Genomic DNA, 9,441 nt, shown 5'->3' with positions numbered 1-9,441 from the left:
AGCCTGCTTCTCCCTCTGCCTGTGTCTCTGCCTCTCTCTCTCTCTCTCTCTTTCATGAATAAATAAATAAAATCTTTAAAAAAATGTTTAAAAAAAAAGTTCAGGGTACCTGGGTAGCTCAGTGGTTGAGCATCTGCCTTTAGCTCAGGTGGTGATCCTGGGGTCCTGGGATTGAGTCCCATATCCCGCAGGGAGCCTGCCTCTCCCTCTACCTCTCTCTGTCTCTTATGAATAAATAAATAAAATCTTTAAAAAATTTTTTTCTAAAAAAAAATTCAGTCAAAATGCAAAGATTGGCAGAATGGATTAAAAAAAAACCATGATCCAACTAGGTGCTGTCTACAAAAGACACTTTATTTTTTTTTTTGAGAGGGAGGGATGGAAGGAAGGAGGAGAAGGAATGAAGGGAGGGGAGAGGGGCAGAAAGAGAGGAAGAGAGAATCTTAAGCAGGCTCCACAGCTAGTGCTGAGCCTGATGCGGGGCTTGATCTCACAACCCTGAGATCATGTCCTCAGTTGATATCAAAAGTTGGAAGCTTAAGTGACTGAGCCACCTCGGTGTCCCATGGCTCACTTTAGACAGAAAGACACAAAGAGGTTAAAAGTGAAAGTCTGGAATGGGGCACCTGGGTGGCTCTGTCAGTTAAGCATCTACCTTCAGCTCAGGTCATGATCAGCAGGGAGCCTGCTTCTTCTTCCTCTCCCCTCCCCCTGGCTTGTGCGCTCTCTCTCTCTCTCTCTCAAATAAATAAGATCTTTTAATAATAAACCAGAAAACAAATGGTTATGAGATAGAGATATTATCTATTGAGAAAAAGGTTGATTTTATCAATAAAATTGAACAATTATAAACATATGCAACAAAGAAAAAAACCAGTGCTCTAAATTAGATGAAACAAAAAGTGAAGGAATTGAAGGGAGAAATGGACAGTCCTGTGGGTAACAGAATTCAGTATACTACTTTCAATGGCTAGACTATCTATACAGAAGTTCATCAGGGTACCAGAACAACACTATAAACCATCTATACCTAAAAGACATACATAGACCACTGTACTCAACAATAGCAGAATACATATCCTTAAGTACACATGGGATATTTTCCAGGGTACAGCATAAGTTGGACCACAAACTAGTCTTAATAAATTTTAAAAGATTGAAATTGTACAGTGTATCTTCTTGGACCACAAAGGAAAAAAGACAGAAGTCAGTAACAGAAGAGAAAGTGGAAAAATTCACAAGTATGTGGGAATTAAAAAACACTCTTAAATAAACAGTGGGTCAAAGAAGAAATCACATGGGAAATTAAAAAATAGATATATTTGAATGAAAAGAAAATATAATTAAATTTATGGGATGCTTTGAAGGCAATGCTTAGAAAGAAATGTATAGCTGTAAATACCTACTTTTGAAATGAGGAAAGACCTCGAATAATAACCTAACTTTGTATCATAGGGAACTAGAAAAAAGAGTGAATTATACACAAAGCTAATAGAAGGAAATGATTAGAATGAAGATCAATGATATACAGAGTAGAAAACAATAATAAAAAACCCCAAAAAGTTGGTTCTTTGAAAATATCAACAAAATGGGCAAACCTATAGATAGACTGACCAAAAAAAAAAAAAAAAAAGACACAAATGATTAATATCAGAAATGAAAGTGGGGACACTACTAACAAACTTAAAAAAATAAAAAAGGATTATAAGAGAAAATTATGGAAAATTTTACACCAACAAATGAGATAATCAAAATGAAATGGACAAATTTCTAGCAATATGCACATTAAACTGAAGATGGAATAGAAATATTTTTTCAATTTTTATTTATATTCTAGTTTAACATATAATGCAGTATTGGTTTCAGGGATAGAATTCAGTGATTCCTCACAACACCCAGTGCTCACCACAATAAATACCCTCCTTAATCCCATCACCCATCTAGTCATCCACCTTCATCAACTCTCAGTTATCTAATGTTAAGAGTTTCCCTTTTTTGAAGAAGAAGAAGAAGAAGAAGAAGAAGAAGAAGATCATCAAGACTTTATTCACATACGAGGAAGGAACCAGTACAAAATATGTTTTTTAAAAAATTCACTTGGTGGTAAAAACCCCAAGGTCCCTCTGCCGATCCCACACCTGGGCGTTGTTCTCCCAATAGCCCCTGGGTGGGACTCAGCTCTTCTGGGCCTCCTGCAGGAGCCTGAGCAGGTAGTCATCAGCCCTAAGGGCAAAGGTAAGGGTGCCCTGTTGGTAGTGCTCCGGGTCACACTCCAGGTTCTCCATCATGTCTGCTAACAGATGAGCCTGCTCCACCCCCAAGCCTGGGGCGTTGAAGTCCAGGGCTGTGAAGTGCACGTGCAGGGGGTAGTAGGAGGACAGGTAGTGCAGGTACACATGGAGGCAGTCTCCCCTCACCTGGCAGCACTGCAGTATGGCTTCCTGGCCCTCCCGGAGGATGTTCCTGAGCAGCAGCAGGTGCTCTGGAGTAAGGTCCGGAAGCGATCTGATGCCCTGGCAATGGCAAATGGCAATCAGGTACAGATCATTGAGCTGCTATTGGTTCCACTTGAGATCGGGGATGAGGACAAAGCCATCAGAGGGATCTGGGTTCTCAAAAATAATCCGGTTGGCTTCTGCCTTCTTATGGAGAATGCTGAACACCCACTGGATGCTGAGGCTCTGGGACTCCAGGTAGGGTAAGGTGATGTTCTTATAATTGCTTCCCATCTCTTGGACCAGGCTCCAGGAAGTCCTGGAGCAGGTACTTCTGTAGATGCTTCTCTGTGGCTGGGTAAACCACAGTTGCCTTTACATCACTCAGCTGCCATGGAGGAAACAGGTAATAGGTGCTGTAGATATCATTGGAGAACTGCAACTGGAGCTCGGGGCAACCCATCAGGAGCTGGGCCACCTGCTCCACCTGAAATGGTGTCTTCTCCAGGATCACAATGGCATCCTCTCCACCGCCATCTCCAGAGGCTTCATTCACCGTCCCGTGGAGGAAAAGGATTTTGTTCCTCGCGGACTCCCTCAGCATTTTTTCCACTCTGAAGCCAGAGAATGGTAACTGCACGGGGGTGGAGGTACCATTCCTGATGCCAGCTTACTCTTCGCCTAGGCGGTTTCCACCTCCTCAGCATCCTGTTCGCACTTCCGCTTGCTGGGTTGAGGGGCTAGGTCCGCCATGCTGCCTGGCCAGAGCTGTGCTAATGTTAAGAGTTTCTAATGGTTTGTTCCCCTCTCTCTTTTTCCCCCCTCTTCCCATGTGTTCATCTGTTTTGTTTCTTAAATTCCACATATGAGTGAAATCATATGGCATTTTTCTTTCTCTGATTTATTTTGCTAGAGTAGAAATCTCAATAGACCTGAAACAAGTAAAAAGACTGGAGCACCTGAGTGGTTCAGTTGGTTAAATGTCCAACTCTTGATTTCAGATAAGGTTGTGGGATTGAGCCCCACATATAGCTCCACACTCCAGTTGGAGTCTGCTTGAGATTCTCTCTCCTTCTCCTCTGCCCCTCCCCTGATTACACTATCTCTAAAACAAACAAATAAATAGTTTTAAAAAGCAAATAAAAAGACTGAATTAGTAATCAAAAACCTCTTAAATAAAGAGAACTAGATGGCTTCACTGGTAAATTCTACCAAAAACTTAAAGAATTACCAACAACTATTCTCAAATTCTTCCAAGAAATAGAAGAGGAAACACTTTTAAGTCATTCTGTGAGAGCAGATACCAAAACCAGATAAAGACATCATGATAAAAGAAAACTATAGACCAATATCCTTTTTGAAAATAAATTCAAAAATCCTAAACAAAATACAAACAAATCAAATTTGGCGTATATCAAGGATTATACAGCATGACCAAGTGGTATTTATCCTAAGACTATAAGGCTGATTCAATATATGAAAATCAATGTGATACATCACATTAATATAACAAAGGAAAAACACATAAGCATCTCAATTAATGAAAAGACATTTGACAAAACCCAACATCCTGTCGTCAGAGCCCTCATAAAAGCAGAAATAGAAAATTCCTCAATGTGATAAAAGGTATTTATGAAAATTTCACATTTAATACCATATTTAGTGGTAAAAGACTGAAAGTGTACCCATAAAATCAAGAACACAACAAGGATGCACAATTTAGCCACTGCTATTCAACACTGAACTGGAAGTTCTAGCTAGAGATACTAGACAAAAAAATTCAAATTCCAAAGGAAGTAGTAACACCATCTCTATTTGTAGATGACATGATCCTATACAGAAAATCCCAAAGAATTCACAAGAAAGGTCACTAGAGCTAAACAAATTCAACAAAGTTGTAGGATATAAGATCAACTCACAAAAATCACTTGTGTTAAATTCTGTTTGTATACATCAGCAATAAATAATCCAAAAAGGAAATTAGGAAAGCAATTCCATTTACAGAAGAATATAAAATACTAAAATACCTAGGAATAAATTTAACCAAAGATTTGTACACTGAAAACTACAAAACACTGCTAAGAGAAATTAAAGAAGACATAAACAGAAAGACATGCCCTGTTGATAAGACTACTACTGTTAAGACAACACTACTACCCAAAGCAATCTACAAATTCAATGCAATCCCTATCAGAATTTCAACAACCTTTTTTTTACATTAATCAAAAAGCCAATCCTCAAATTCATATAGAATTGCATGGCTTCCAAATATGCAAAACAATACTGAGAAAGCATCAATTAACCTATAAAATCAATTAACCATTAACATTTCTAAAATAAAACATAGGGATAAATCTTTATGGCCTTGGGTATCATACCAAAAGCATTAATAACAAGAAAAACTAGGGGCACCTGGGTTGTTCAGTTGGCTAAGCCTCACAATCTGGTTTTGGCTCAGGTCACGATCTCAGGGTTTTAGAGATCATCCCACCCTGGACTCCATACTCAGCATGGAATCTGCTTGAGATTCTCTCTCTCCCTCAGTCCCTTCCTCCACTGTCATGCACATGCCCACGTGCTCGCTCTCTCTCTCAAATTAAAAAAAAAAATCTTAGAAAGAAAAACTGAATTGGGCTTCAACAAAATAAAAAACTTCCATACATCAAAAGTGATCATCAAGAATATGCAAAGACAATCCAAAGAATGGGAGAAAATATTTGCAGATCAGATATCTGACCAGAGTTTAACATCCAGAATATACAGCAAATCTCTATAACTCAACAATAAAAAGAGGAATAGTGCAATTAAAATATAAGAAAAGGAACTCATACAATTATTTCTCCAAACATATACAAATGGCCAAGAAGGATATGAAATCTATATCACTAGTCATTAGAGAAATATAAGTCAAAACCACTTTGGGACATCATCTCATACCCACTAAGATGACTATAACAATAATTTTATTTTTATTTTTTTTACTTTTTTTATTTATTTATGATAGTCACACAGAGAGAGAGAGAGAGAGAGAGAGAGAGGCAGAGACACAGGCAGAGGGAGAAGCAGGCTCCATGCACCGGGAGCCCGACGTGGGATTCGATCTCGGGTCTCCAGGATCGCGCCCTGGGCCAAAGGCAGGTGCCAAACCGCTGCGCCACCCAAGGATCCCTATAACAATAATTTTAAAAAGGAAGGTAAATGTTGGAGAGGATGTGGAGAAATTAGAACCCTTAAATACTGCTGTGGAAAAAAGCTTGGCGGTTCCTCAAAAAAATTAAAAATATAACTACCAGTAATCTCACTTCTGGGTATATAGCCAAAGGCAATAAAATCACAATCTTGAAGAGAGAGCTATGTCTCCATGTTCATCACAGCTTTATTCATAATAACTAAGACTAAGTGTCTATCTGTGGGTGACTGCATGGAGACAATGTGGTATATACATAGAATAGAGAATTATTCAGCCATAAAAAGAAGGAAATCCCGCTTGTTGTGATAACATGGATGGACCTTGAGGGAATTATGCTAAGTGAAAAAAGTCAGAGACAAATACTGTTTGTTATGTTCTCACTTATATGTAGAATCTAAGAAATCAAACTCATAGAAATGGAGAGTAGAATGGTGGTTGCCAGGGCCTAGGGGGTGAGGGAAATGCGGATATATTGGTCAACAGGTACAGAGTACAAACTTTCACCTATAAGACAAATAACTTCTGGGGATATAATATATATTATGATGACTATAATTAACAATACTGTATTGCATACTTGAAATTTGTTAGGAGGGCAGATCTTCAATATTATCACCACACATATACACTTAATGAGGAAAGACTGGGACATGGAAAGGACGTCCACTCTTATTAGTTCTATTCAACATTACCAGGGAAATCAAGGCAAGAAGAATGAAATAATATACAAACTGGAAAGGAAGAAGTAAAAATGCTCCTTATTTGCAGATGACAAGATTTGTGTGCACAGAAAATCAGCTACAATCTATAAAAGAACTGCTAGAGCTAATGAGTGAACCAAGCAAGAGTACATGAAACAATACAAGGTCAATACATAAAAATCAATTACAGCAACAATTAAAATCTTATACTTAAAAATACCAATTAAATATCATAAAAATGTAAAATATTTGAAAATAAGTTTAACAAAATACATGCAAGATTCCTACACTAAAACATTACACAAATCTGCAAAAACATTTTTGAGAGAAAAGAAAATCTAAATAAATGGAAATACATGTTCATGGATTAGAAGATTCAATATTGTTAAGATAGCCATTATGAAAATCTCAGTAGGTTTTTCTTCTTGTATAAATTGACTAAATGATTTAAAATGTATATGGATATGCAAAAGAACCCAGAGTAGCCAAATCCATTTTGAAAAAAGAAATAATAACAAAAAGTTGGAAGACTCACACCGCTTGATTTCAAGACTACAGTAAAAGTTATAGCAATGAAGACAGTATGCTTTTGGCATAAACAGACATGCAGTTTACCGGAACAGAATAGAGAATCCAGAAAAAAGACGAATACATATGTAGTTGACTGATGTTCTATATTGGCACTATTGTAATTCAATGGGGGAAGATGCTGGAACACTAGATGTATTAGTTCTCCATTACTGCAGAACAAATTATCCCACAATTTAGTGGCTTAAATCAACATTTATCTTACAGTTTCTGTGAGTCAGGAATTTGAGAGTGGTTTAGCTGTGTGGTTCTGGCTCAGGAGCTCTCACGAGGCAGCAGTCAAGACATCAGTGAGGGTTGCAGTCCTATGGAGGCTCAACTAGTGCTATAGGGATTTGCTTTCAAGATAACTCACTTACTTAGTATTCGGAGAAGGCCTCAGTTCTTTACATTCCACAATGTGAATATTCCATAATGACCTCTCCATAAGGCTGGTTAATTGTCTTCAACATATGACATCTGGTTTCCCAAAGGGTAATCCAAGGGGAGAGAGCAAGGGGGAAGCCAAAATGCCTTTTATGCCTTAATTTTGGGTCACACACCATCATTTCTATCACATTCTATTTATTAAAATCAACTCATTAGGTACAGCCCACACCTAAGAGGAATTAGGTTCTATCTTTTGAAGACAGGAATATCAAAGAATTTGTGAACATACTATAAAATGTCCACACTAGATATACATATAGAACAAAATTAATCTCAGCCCCTACCTCACACTATAGTCAAAAAATTAATTCAAATTGGACCAGAGAGGGGTGCCTGGTTGATTCAGGCGGTAGAGGATGTGACTCTTGGTGTCCATGTCATTAGTTTGAGCCCCATGTTGGGTACAGAGATTACTTTAAAAAAATGGAACTAACTAAAGGGTAGAACTATAAAACTTCTAGAAGGAAACATAGGGAGATAATCTTTGTGACCTTGGGAGAGGCTAAGATTTCTTAGTGTGCAAAAAGCACTTACTTAAAAATAATTGTGTTGTATACATGGCATATGGATAAATGTCAAAAACAACATTAAGTGGAAAAAAGAAAAGTGGCATAATGATACATGCAAAGTTAAAGGTTACTAAATGATAATATACTTAATATGGATACCTACATATATATTGAGGATAATTGCATGCATGGAAAGAAAACATACAACTTCAACATTATGTTCACCTCTGGAGAGGAAGAGATAGAAGAGAATGGCATCAGGGTGGCATATATAGAGGAATTTCAACTGTAGCTCTAACATACTGTTATTTTAAAGACTTGAAACATGGTAAAATATAAATATTTGGTATATCTGGGTGATAGATAAATGAGGTAATTGTATTATCCTTTGTACATTTCTGAGGCTTGAAATACTTGATACTAAACATTTTTAAAGGATCCAGTGGATTTGGCAATGGGAGGTATTGGTGAATCTGACTAGAAAAATCTATTTTTATTATATTATTATTTATATAATGCAAGCAGTCCACCTGTTTCTGTTAGTAAAGTTTCACTGGAATAGAGATAAGTTCATTAGATTACGTATTGTTTGTAGCTGCTTTCCTACCACAACAGCAGAGTTGAGTAGTGACAGAGACCATATGGCCTCTACACCTAAGATATTAACTACCTGGCTCTGATTTATACCATCTATAGTGCTTGGCTTAATGTATTTTTTTAAGGATCTATTTATTCATTTGAGAGAGAGCACAAATAGTGGGGAGGGCCAGAGGGAGAGGGAGAAGCAGACTCCCAGCTGAGCAGGGAGCCGGATGCAGGCAGCAAGAGCCAGACTCAGGGCTCAATGCAGGGCTTGATCCCATGGCCCTAGAATGATGACCTGAGTAGAAGGCAGCTTTTTCTTTTCTTTTTTTAAAGATTTTATTTATTTATTCACGACAGACACAGAGAGAAAAAGAGAGGCAGAGACACAGGCAGAGGGAGAAGCAGGCTCCATGCAGGGAGCCCAACATGGGACTTGATCCCAGGTCTCCAGGATCACACCCCAGGCTGAAGGCGGTGCTAAACCGCTGGGCCATGGGGGCTGCCCTAGAAGGCAGCTTCTTAACCAACTCAGCCATCCTGCTTGGCTTAATTAATGTCTTAAACATTGTAAGCTCTTAAGAAATGTACTAGAGCTCCCAAACAGTGCATGTTGCTTACTTTGTTCACTAAATATTAGTTGAGCTCCTACTAACTGCCAGATAATGTTGTAGGCCCCGATTATAGTCCACAAGCCAGAATTGGTCCCTACACTCTAATTTCTTTGTTTCAAAATCCAGATTGCCTTGGTGTATAATATAGTTGCACTTTATTGTGCTACTTCCCACTAGAGGGCAGCCTGAAACTTTTCCATAATGGCACAGTAATAGCTGTTAACCCCCAATCTATACTACTTGTGAATTGTCAGGAGGGACAAAATACCATACTACCTAAGGTTTGTATTTATTCTCTCCAGATTGTCATTGACAAAATTATAAAATGGGTCCAGTTTGTCTTTGGAACTCCTAGCCTCCTATTCACCTTTTCTACCCCTTGTCCCTGCAGCA

The 9,441-nt window shown here is 38.2% G+C and overlaps 1 pseudogene; it reads right to left on the bottom strand.

Annotated features, from left to right (window-relative positions):
• Positions 1-2,174: 2,174 nt before the first annotated feature.
• On the bottom strand, positions 2,175-3,188 carry LOC129519256 (m7GpppX diphosphatase-like; annotated as a pseudogene).
• Between the last annotated feature and the right edge of the window lie 6,253 nt (positions 3,189-9,441).

The sequence above is a fragment of the Nyctereutes procyonoides genome, unplaced genomic scaffold, assembly GCF_905146905.1.
Source record: "Nyctereutes procyonoides isolate TBG_1078 unplaced genomic scaffold, NYPRO_anot_genome, whole genome shotgun sequence".
Lineage (NCBI taxonomy): Eukaryota > Metazoa > Chordata > Mammalia > Carnivora > Canidae > Nyctereutes > Nyctereutes procyonoides.
The sequence above is the reverse complement of the archived record's forward strand: the minus strand, read 5'-3'. Positions and strand labels throughout refer to the sequence as shown.